Raw genomic sequence first — 12,332 nt, forward strand, 5'->3', positions numbered from 1 at the left:
GAAATCTGTTCTGTTTTTCTCTTGTTAACCTGTGTTTTGTTATAGAAGTATCAGGCATCACCCTTATGATGGGTGAGGAAAGGTATCAAACAAACACTCAAGAGGTCTCAGGATATCAGTTTGCATGTAAAAGCATTTTATACACTTCAGAGGCCTCCACCCTACAAATATTAGAGCTTATTATGACCTTCAAATTTATTTACTGTTTTCCATTTAGATAGCGATGTGGCCTAAACATTTTCCTTCTGTCTTCATCCAACTGATTTTTAAAACAAATTGAGAATCTCGGTCAGTAGTGAGATTTCATAGCTTCTATCTCTCCTCTCTGTGGGCTGACTTCCTAGCTAATTCTCTCCCTCTGGATAGCTGTAAAAGCAAGAACTACTGCCAGGACAGCTCTTATCAAAATATTTTAGCACTTCTGCATCTGGTCCTGGCCATAAAATAGAAGTGAAGAAACACTTATGTAAAGCTTTCAGAGCTGTGAAGGAAAAAGAAAGCTCTTATATTATTGGCTCTGGTTCATATATCTCCAGGACAGCAAGGAAAAAATAACTAAGATTTAAACCAAAAAGGCATTCAGTGAAAGAAACTTAAAGACATGACATGAGCACCAGCAACTAAGATAAACAAGAGAGCAAAAAAGAGTCAATGTTGTTGAGTGAATTATCTTTCCCCTGAGCTCTGTTCAGCTCTGTGTACCCAGTAAACTAATGAGCTGGGCCAGTGGGAGAACTCAATATGCTAACAAATCAGCTTCCGAGCAATTGTTCCCACCCTTGTCTGATTGCTGTGCTGGCAGCTCACGTCCATACCAGTGGGTCCCTGGGTCCCGAAACCTCTTCCTCCTCTGCAGTCAAGTTCTTTCTGTCCTAGCACTTCTCATGATCAAATAGGAAATGGATAACAAAGACAGCATTCATTTAATATTTACTGGGCATCTACCATGCTCCAGGCACTGAGCTAGGATCTGGGGTATGCAGATAAACAAGACAAAAGCCTTGCATTCAAAGAGTTCTCTTAAGTAATGGGAAAGACAGTAGCAGTAAGATGTGGCAAGAACTAAGGAGATGGGATGGCCTGAGCACACACTTAAGGGAGTTACTGTTCTCTCCGAAGGAGGTGGGAAAGACAAAAGCCTTAATGTGGCATTTCTTATATATCAACTGTCTTATAATCCTCATGACATCTCTTATGAAAGGGATATGATTTGTATCACTTTATAGATTAGGAAACTGAGGCTCAATGTAATTAAGTCACTTATTCCACGTAACAAGACGCTGAATCTAATTCTTACTCCAAAGCCTCTGCTCTTTCCAGTAATCTTATTTTGTTGACATGACAGGATGATAATGCTGGTGGGATTCAAAGGGAAGGGGAAAGGGTGGGTAGGAAAACTAGGTGAAATTGTGAGTAATTTCATGGCAGAGAGGGAAGGTAACTGAAAGAAACAGGGAGGAGTGAAGAGAGAGATTACATGAAGAAAGAGAGAAGGCAGCATTGTTGTACTGAAGCCTGCCCTAATCTACACTCATATTCAGGAATTTTGCTATCTGGTTGTTATACCCTTGGCAGCTTAATCCACAATGGTGGGAGTATTTATAGGACAGAAATTGGCAAATCTTACAAATTAGTGTGTTTCTCTCTCCCAGAGACCCAGTTAACCAGCACACCACTGGTGAGAAGGCTGGGAGAGCACGTGGATAGCTGTGGAAACATTTACAAATAGTAAATTTCTTTTGGGGGAAAACTGAAGTCTTAAGTCATATACATCCCATCTGTTCACATACCTCTATTTCTAGTGATGAAAAAAGTGCACTGAATGGAGACACTGGTGTGTAAACGCTAATTGATTTTCCTCTTTCACATGCTATAGTAGTGAGGATTCTTTGGATTGCAAGTGACAGAAACCAGTGCAACTGGCTTGATCGAAAAAAGGGGTTTATTTGCTCAGACACTCTTATCAGCAAGTCCAGGGAAGGACTTGACTTTAGGGATCCCTGAGAGTTAACAAGTGCTGTCAGTTGTCAGCTCTAGGTTCTTTTTCTCCCTCTCTATTTTTCGCCCTTATTTCTGGATGTTTGCCTTGCTCTTTCCAAATGCATAGATGCTTTCTATGCAGAAGTAGTGCAGAGAAGGGAGTCCTGAGCAGGAAAGGGATGAAATGGACCCAGGCATTGCCATGCTTGCATCACACCAGCTTGGTGACCCCAGAGGAAAGAGACAGCTTTTCCCTTCTAGCATCCAACTCTATCCCAGGGCACCATTGTGATAGTCCTGGCTTAAGTCATACACTATGTCTGGGTCAATCACTGTGTTCAGAGGAATGGGATACTTTGATTGGCTAGACCTGGGTGATGTGCACACCCCTGACTCCAGGGAAAGTAGGATTCTGTTTGGTAGACCTACCTGGATTGGGGTAGGTCAAGAGGGTACAGTTACCAGAAGAAGTGAGGGAAAGGTGTTAAGTGGACTAAACTAAAAGATTTCCTTTATATCTGCTCATATTATTTTTAGAAGCACTAACATTCTGGATCTTTAGGGTACCTTAAATGAGGCACTTAGATGACATGGGGAAGAATACAATCATTTGACCTTATGGTTATCTCCCTACAAAGTTGATTTATTTTGAATAAAGTCCAAAATCCTTGCGAAGTCCCAATGAGATCGGGCCCCTGCCCACAACTACATTTCTAGCCTCCTTCTCTGTTACTTCCTAGCCACCCCAATTCTCCCTTCATTTATGCCACTTCAGTCACACTAGCTTTCTTTCTGTTTCTAGAAGAGGCTGTTTATCTTCCAGCCTTTCAATGACCATTTATTTACTCTGCCAGAAATGCGCATCTCCTAGACAGTCCCATGGCTGGCTCCTTCTCATAATTCATCTCAAATATTACCTTTCAGAAAAGACTTTTTCTTAACCACCATATACAAACTCGTTGTTGCCCCAACCATAAACAACTTCTATCACATCATTCTGTTTTATTCCACTTGCATCTAGCACCATGTCACATTTTCTTTTTATTAATGTTTCTTTGTTAATTGACTGTCTCCCTCTACTAGAATGTAAGCTTAATCAGAGCAAGAACCATGTCTGTGTCTTATTCACTGATGTGTCCCTCTATCCTAGCACAGTGCTTCATTCGTAATAGTGCTTAACAAATACCTGTGTGATGAGCAAATAAACAGAATCGATGTATAGTTGACCCTTGAACAACACAGGTTTGAACTGCATGGGTTCACTTATACACAGATTTCCTTCCACCTCTGCCACCCCTAAGATAGCAAGACCAACCCCTCCTCTTGCTCTGTCTCTTCAGCCTACTTAACTGAAGATGGTGAGGGTGAAGACCTTTATTATGATTGAGTTTCTCTTAATGAATAGTAAATATATTTCTCTTCCTTATGATCTTTTCTCTAGTTTACTTAATTGTAAGAACACAGAATATAATACCTATAACATACAAAATATGTGTTAATCGACTATTATGCTATCAGTAAGGCTTCCAGTCAACAGTAGACTATTAGTAGTTAAGTTTTGGAATCAAAAGCCATACACAAATTTTCGACTGCACAGGTGGCTGGTTCCCCTAACTCTCGCATTGTTCAAGGGTCAATTGTATTATGCTACTGTTATCAGCAGAATAAGCTTGAGGCAAGAGAAGAGGTTCAGGATTTATGGGTTATTAACTCAATGTTCTTGAGGCATTCTCCCTGTCTTCTATCCTGCCTTTCCTTCCACTTAAACTGCTCAAAAGTAAATGATAATCACTTTATGGCCAAAGCTAATGACATCTCTTTGATTCATCTTATCTTGATCTTTCTGTTGCCTTTGACACTTGCCCAATTACTCACTTGATTTTTCTTTTTCTAGTTTCAACTTCCACAATTGTGTGACATATTCTCCTTCCTACCTTTTCTGCCTTTCCTTATCTCTCCTTTCCTGGCTTCAGGTCTTCCCATTAATCCTGGGTATCTATCAAGTCTTAGTGTGTTTTATTTGCATATTTACCATCATGACAACACAGATCAGCCCAAAAGCAACTTCTAGAAGCCATAAGATTTACAGGATCAAGAGCTCTGTAAACTAACCAAAAATAGGAACCACAATTCTCAGTGCTATTGACATAAACTTATAATGATTTTTCCAGGAACTTTACTATCTAAATCATTTATATAGTAATGAGAATGGATTTAGGAGTATTACCAAGGAAGTTATCAATCTATTCACAAAATCTGGTGTCAGAAGATATTACTTTAATGCAAAGGGAGAAATTAGAGATGAAGATGAATATTTATACCTAAAGTTCTTCCTCACAGTCTTATTCATGATTTTAAAAATAGTATGAGAAGAATCAATGTTCAATAAAAGAGGAATAAATAAGATACCTTTAGACATCATGATTGTTTAAAATATTTAATGTGTGAGAAAATAATCTTGCTATAATCCTGAGTGGAAAATGGAGGACACAAAATATGTAGGAAGAGAGAAAAACAAAGAGCAGACTCTTTTATGAGTGATTTTCAGTATGTCATTAGGTATTTTTATACTTCTAAAATATTTTCTAAACTGTCTACAATAAGCAAGTATGATCTTATGAAACTATTAATTTTCAAAAAGAATATATTACTTTACAATAAATACCTTCGATAGGCTGGGCGTGGTGGCTCATGCTTGTAATCTCAGCACTTTGGGAAGCCAAGGTGTGTGGATCACCTGAGGTCAGGAGTTCAAGACCAGCCCGGCCAACATGGCAAAACCTCATCTCTACTAAAAATACAAAAATTAGATGGGCGTGGGTGCGTGCCTGTAATCCCAGCTACTCAGGAGGCTGACGCAGGAGAATCGCTTGAACCTGGGAGGCAGAGGTTGCAGTGAGCCAAGATTGTGCACTGCACTCCAGCCTGGGTGACAGAGCAAAACTCTGTCTCAAAAAATAAAAATAAGGGGCCAGGGGTGGTGGCTCAAGCCTGTAATCCCAGCACTTTGGGAGGCTGAGGCAGGCGGATCACGAGGTCAGGAGATCGAGACCATCCTGGCTAGCATGATGAAACCCTGTCTCTACTAAAAATACAAAAAATTAGCCGGGCGTGGTGGCAGGCACCTGTAGTCCCAGCTACTCGGGAGGCTGAGGCAGGAGAATGGCGTGAACCCGGGAGGCGGAGCTTGCGGTGAGCCAAGATCACGCCACTGCACTCCAGGCTGGGCGACAGAGCGAGACTCCATCTCAAAAAAATAAATAAATAAAAATAAAAATAAATAAATAAACACCACTGATACATTTATTTGCATGTATAGTGTATTTCACAATGTAATTTTTAAAAACATGACTTTGGATCATATTTTTTAAAAAGACAAAATATACGCAAAGTTTTGAGAAACTATGATCCATGTGGAGGTCAGGGGTGTGTCGGTCCTCATATAGACAGGGTGGAATAATTGTAACTACACTAAGGAGTTGTCCATCAACTGTCCATGTGGAAGGAGGCAGTGGCAGGGTAAAATCTGGAGTCAGCTTTTAAATTTCTGTCAGCGAAGCTTGGCCTTGTTTCATTAGTGCAGGAGACTGTTTGTAGATAGTGGCTTCCTGAATTTTACAGACAAGCCTCATGATGAGAAAAGAACTGAAATTACAGATGATGAGATAGATATTTAATAGACAAGAACAGCTGATATGTAGAAAGTGGGATGCTGAGTCATAAGTTAAAATGCATAATTTAATTATTAGAGATAATCAGTAAATCTTTACATCCAGGAACAAAATAAAATACAAATTACATAGTCAGCACAATTCAGGGCTTACAAGCTGTGAGACTAAAGCAAAATAACAAAAAACAGCAGCTAAGTTAATTGACCATTTCCATTTTATTAATTGGAGAATGATATGGCAATCATTTAAATGGAAAAGAAGCATATTTTGTGGAAAATACATATTAACCATTCCAGATACTTTCCTCAGTAAAATATTTTCTTCCTGTTATCAGAGTATTTTTATTATTGGTGCTCTTAATATTTAAAAAGTATGCGATATCTCTGGGCCTTAATTTTCTCATCTGTAAAATAAGGGTGTTGGGGCGCTAGTTTTAGTACTTCAATCTATGAGAGTGGTACTGCAAAATTTTCACAAATGTTTTATTCCATTTCATGGAAGCTGATGTTGACAAAGACTGTGATCATTATCCATATTCCTGGATTTCAGTTTCTGTTTCTCAAACAGCCTTATTGATCTTATTGATAAGCCTTACAATTAACAAATAGTATACATTCAAGCTTATAAAATAAATGTATTCTGATGTTTCAGAATGGTTTTACCTGTTGAGTTCTTTATAAGATTTTGTTGGGGGAAACATGGTTTTATTGCTTACACAACAACAACAACAACAAAATTGAAAAGGATTGAGCTTCAAGGTTTGCCTGGCACTCAGACTCTGAGAGTATATACAAGCAGCATTCCTAAGCTTGTAGGTCCAAGAAGTAGTAGATGCAGGCTTTGCCCTAACCTCGCTCATCACCTCGAAATAATACCCTTGAAGGACTAGGGCCCATTTCCCCACACCACTTTCCATTTTAAAATGTCACTCAAAGGATCTAACGGTCTCTTTGCCCTTTTCGAACTGTCCCACAAGGGAAGAAGATCATGCTATATCTTTAGGTGAAAAAAGCAAACTACAAGGAAATATGAATACTTCCATCTATTTTATAAAAAAAATGTAGCTGAATCTAGACAGATAAGTGCTAGAAAGATATAGATTGTGTTACCTTTATAGATGCACTAGGTGCTATATGAAGCGCTCTTTTTTTAAACTCATATTTTGTCCTCAGTCTCTCAAATGAGGCAGATATTATTATCATCTTCATTTTACAGATGAGGAAACTGATGCATAGCAATTATTTATAAAACTTACCTTACAAATGCATAGAAAAAAATTCTGGAAGCATTTACTCTAAAAGTTGTAAGACTATGTGTGATGTTTGCTCTTTTGCCTGTGTATAATTTCTAAAAAGAGTTTGTATCACTTATGTAACAAAGTGAATGGGGAGACTGTCAGTTCCCACATTCACGGGGAGACTGTCAGTTCCCATGTTCATTTTCCCATGTTCTCATTTGGCGTGTGAGCAGTGGAGGGCTTGGAATCACAGACCCCGCCCTGCTTGGGAATGGGACAATGATCCGTTAAGATTTGCAGATGGTTTTCTGCTCTGTGTTATATGGGATGGTAGCAATTTTTATTCAATTGGAAGGAAGGGCTGGGTGCAATGGCTCATGCCTACAATTTCAACACTTTGGGAGGCTGAGGCAGGAGGATCGCTTGAGCTCAGGAGTTCAAGACCAGCCTGAGCAACAAAGTGAGACCCCCGTCTTTCCAAAAATTTAAAAATTAGCTGGGCATAGTTGTGCCTGGCTGTGGTCCCAGCTGCTTGGGAGGCTGAGGTGGGAGGATTTCTTGAGTCTAGGAGGTCAAGGAAGTCAAGGCTGCAGTGAGCCGGGATCATGCCACTGCACTTCAACCTGGGCAACAGAGCAAGACCATGTCAAAAACAAACAAACAAAAAAACCATTGGCAAGAAGAAGTGGTTACAATAATTTGGAAAGAACCCTTGCTCTAGGCCACTTGCATTTTATTAAGGGTGAGTCTTCAACCTTCCCTAGCAGGCTAGGATTATTCTGTCAGAGCCAAACCCCAGATAAGTCAGGCTTGCAGAAAATGTGTATTCATCTACCTGGGTCTATGAGAACCAGGGAACTAGTGCTAGCTCATGCCACTATTCTATTGAACTGCTTATTTTTGGTTTGTGTTATTAATATGCATTGTTTAACTTCTTCAATGAGATTATAAACTCCTGGGTGGAAGTGATGCTCTGGGAAATACCTCTTCATTTTTCCCAGAATGGATTAAACATAAAAAGTGTTTGCTGAATGGTACCTGAATGAAATGGAATCAAATATATATAAAAAATGGTAGATTTTGGCAATTTGGGGTATTTGTTTTCTGTAACAAATAAATCAATAAACAAAAAATGGAAGTGTCTTCCCTTTCCCTTCCCTTCCTTTTCCTTTCCCTTCCCTTTTTCTTTCTCTTCCCTTCTCCTTTCTGAGCAATTCCATCCTAAATCCATTGTATGGAGCTGAGAAAGGTAGACATCCGTTCAGATGGGTGGCCTGGTGTGGGATGTCAGAGCCCAGATGGGATGGGGGCTCTACTCAGGGACAGGGGCAGCAATGATGATAAGAGATTGGCTATATACAGGGGATTTGATCTAATAAAAAAATTAAAAATAATGGGAACTAAGGTTCTCGTTGTAGAAGAGAGTTAGAAATAAGGAAAGGGAGAAAACTAGAATGAACACTGTGGTGTTGAATTGATGTTGGCGATACCAGTGTGAACTCATGGATTTCAGTAAATACATGTAGATATGGAAATAAATTCAGATGTAAATGTGTTTATGTATATCTTTGTCAATATGTGTGTGTGTGTGTGTGTCTGTCTGTGTGTATATTCCTTACCTAAATACTTTTCTTTGTCGTGTTTTCAATTCCACATTTAATTCATCTGGGATTTATTTTTATGTGCAGTATGAGATGGGTGCCACATTTTTTTGACCAAATAGCCAGCCAATTTTCCCAACACTGTTTATTAAATAATTCACCTATCTTCATTGATCTGAGATGCTTCCATTCTGATATGCACATATTAGGTTGACTGTAAACATCTTAGAAAAGCAACATTGATCTTGTTAATGATGGAGCAATGCTGACACATCTCCATTTCTCCTGCTCTAACATCTTGGGCATCAATAGCCTATTTCCAACTGAGTGTTCAAAAGACATGCTTAAGGTCAACATTTCCCAAACTAAACTGATCCCATTTGTCTTCATGAATTCTTGACCTCAGAAAACAACATCATCAGCAGCCTAACTGCCCAGTGATCTTTCAACTACTCTGACCATGTCCTCCCCTCTCACTGTTAAATCCCTTCCTTCTTTCCCTATTCTCTGCAACTCCTGGGTTTGGACTTTTCCCATGAGCTATTATGATTATATTATATTTGTTTCCAATGTAATATTGAAAATCTTTCAAAAATTGAAAGAATCCATGAGAAAATAAAGCATTTGGCCTGTTTGACAGTCAGGACTGATTTGAAGAATCTGAGTGACCAGATCCCATCTAATCTACCTTTCACACTGATTTCTGAATAATAAATAGAAATAATAAGTAAATAAATATAATATAGTCATATGGGCCTGTGCCTGTGATTCTGCAACTCAAAAACCTTCAAGTCTGTGTGTTGTCTTAAACACCATAGCTGAACATTCAAAGTCACTGGGGTTGACCTTCTAGATGTTTTTTCTTCTACCTGACTTGCACTTTCATCACTTGTATTAAGCTCCGGTCCTGGAACATGCCAAATATTTTCCCAATTTTGTACTTTTTTGCCTTGCATGGAAAGCTGCCCCTTTCCCCTCTATCAAAAATTGTATTATCTTTTAAGGTCCAGCTTAAACACAGCCCTCTTCCATAAAGTGTTTCCCTAATCCTCCAGCTGGAATTATTACTTATCACCTGTTTTCAAAGCACTTTGTTTGTGCTGTATTGTATTATGTGTTTCATTATGCTTAGTATGGAAGTGCTATAACCTTGGTTTTCAGATCCAGATTTTAGCCCCTGAAGCCAGGACTGCATCTTTGTTACCTCTGACCACTGCCTGCAGCTAGCAGTTTTAGTACACTCACTTTGGCACCTAGCTAAGTGCTCTTACCCCTCTCCTCCTCTTCCCTTCCCTTCCATATTGATTTAATGAGCCGCAATGTATACCAGGCACTGTTCTAGCACTTAGGACACTGTGATGAACCAGACAAAGTTCTTGTCCTTATGAAGCTTATATTTTACGAGGAGTCTTAATTAACCCTTTCAAGAACCCTGTGACATAGGGGCTATTGTAAATTACTCAGGAGTTGAGTAACATATTTGGTAAGTAGCGTAACTGGAATTCAAACTCAGATCTATGTGATATCACTTGTCCCTAGCACCATAGCTTGTTGAAATATTTGTGGAACTGGGAATAAGTTTGGTGCTTCAAGAGGATTAAATAGGATACTTCTTTAGATGCTGAACTGAGAGGAAAACAATTATGTGTCACTATTGAAAAAGCCATGACCCCCTTTGCTCTCTCCATATGCTCAGGAAATAAATATAGAAACCAAGTCTTACTGCCAAGTTTGATCTTCAATTCTAACTGAGGGCCCATGTTGCTTTATTACAGAAAGTTGAAAAGAAAGAGAAACTCACATTTTTTTTGAGGTAGATGCATCTACATATTTTATTTTTTTTAAATCTTCATAAAAACAATGCAAGGTGGATATTGCTGTCTCCATTTCTACAGGTAGAGAAACAGATCCAGAGGGGTTAAATAACTGTCCACAATCATGGCTATTTCCTGGTATTATGTTTTGAACAGGAATTTTATAAGCCATACATAGAACTTATATCAATTGAGTCATTTTAAATGTACATGGAGAAGATTCTATTTAAAGGACTTCTATAAAAGGTAGATTAATTCAATAAATGGTGATGGGATTTACTGATTTGCCATTTTGGGGTAAAAAAAAAAAAAGACAAGTAAAACTGGATCCTTATATCACCTCTTATACCAAAATAAATTCCAGATGGATCAAAGATTTACATGTAAAACATGAAATCTCAGACGTCCTAGAAGAACACATGGATGCATATTTTTATAATTATAGAATGGGCAAGACTTTACAAAATTTAACCCCGGCTGGGCATGGTGGCTCACGCCTGTAGTCCTAGCACTTTGGGAGGTCAAGGCAGGCAGATCACCTGAGGTCTGAAGTTCAAGACCAGCCTGGCCAACATGGTGAAACCCAGCCTCTACTGAAATACAAAAATTAGCTGCGCATGATGGCAGGTGCCTGTAATCCCATATACTCGGAAGGCTGAGACGGGAGAATCACTTGAACCCGGGAGACAGTTGTTGCAGTGAGCCAAGATTGCGCTGCTACACTCCAGCCTGGGTGGCTGAGTGAGACTCTGTCTCAAAAAAAAAATATATATATATATATTATATATATAATATATATATAATATATATATTATATATATATAATATATATATAATATATATAATATATATATTATATATATTATATATATATTATATATATTATATATATTTATATATTATATATATATAAAATATATTATATATATTATATATATTAAATATATATAATATATAAAATATATTATATATAAATATATATATGTATGTATATAACCCCAAGCCCAGAAGTTATGAAAGACAAGATTAGTAAATTTGATTATATAAAAATTTGAATTTTGTATAGCAAACTTTAGTCTCTTTAAAAAAAAAAATAGGCAAAGGTTAGCTGGGCGTGGTGGCTCATGCCTGTTATCCCAGCACTTTGGGAGGCCGAGGCTGGCCGATAACCTGAGGTTGGGAGTTCGAGACCAGCCTGACCAAAGTGGAGAAACCCTGTCTCTATTAAAAATACAAAAAAATTATCTGGGCGTGATGGCGCATGCCTGTAATCCCAGCTACTCGGGAGGCTGAGGCAGGAGAACCTCTAGAACCCAGGAGGCGGAGGTTGCAGTGAGCCAGGATCGTGCCATTGCACTCCAGCCTAGAAAGCAAGAGCGAAACGCCGTCTCAAAAAGAAAAAAAAAGAAAAAAAAATAGGCAAAGGCAAAAAGAAAAAGAGGAGAAATATTTTCTTTCACTTTTTTTTCTTCTATCCTTTCTTACCTTCAAGGAAAGGAGAAATATTTTCTTTGGTTTCTAGACCTTAGGTAGATCTCACCAAAGGACTGCTGGGCTATTTGAAGCCAAATCCCTGCTAGTAATGCAGGACTGTATGGCCTGGCCATGTCTCACATGACAAAGTGATAGTCACCAGCCAATCAGAAACAGAATTGGGGATCAGTATCTATCCTGGACTGTATGTTTCCTGCAAGTCTCAAATTACAACAGAATTCACAAATTACTACCTGGGGACTTGATGGAAGAAAATAATGTGATTCACTGCTTGAGGCTTCAAAAATTGAAAGAATGAATGTGGAAGTAAAGCATTTGGACTGTTTGATAGTCAGGGCTGATGTGATGAATCTGAGTGACCAGATCACCAGAGCTCCCTGTCATTCCTTCTTGAAGCTGGGTTTCGGTCATAGGAGAGGGAAGAAAAGCAAGAATGAAAGGGCAGGTGAAATCTATTTGATTCTTGGTGGAAAACTAGGTTTTCTGTGTGAAGTGGTGCTTTACTATTTTTGAAGGATACTTACCTGACAGGAAA

The sequence above is a fragment of the Gorilla gorilla genome, chromosome 1, assembly GCF_029281585.2.
Source record: "Gorilla gorilla gorilla isolate KB3781 chromosome 1, NHGRI_mGorGor1-v2.1_pri, whole genome shotgun sequence".
NCBI classification, from domain to species: domain Eukaryota; kingdom Metazoa; phylum Chordata; class Mammalia; order Primates; family Hominidae; genus Gorilla; species Gorilla gorilla.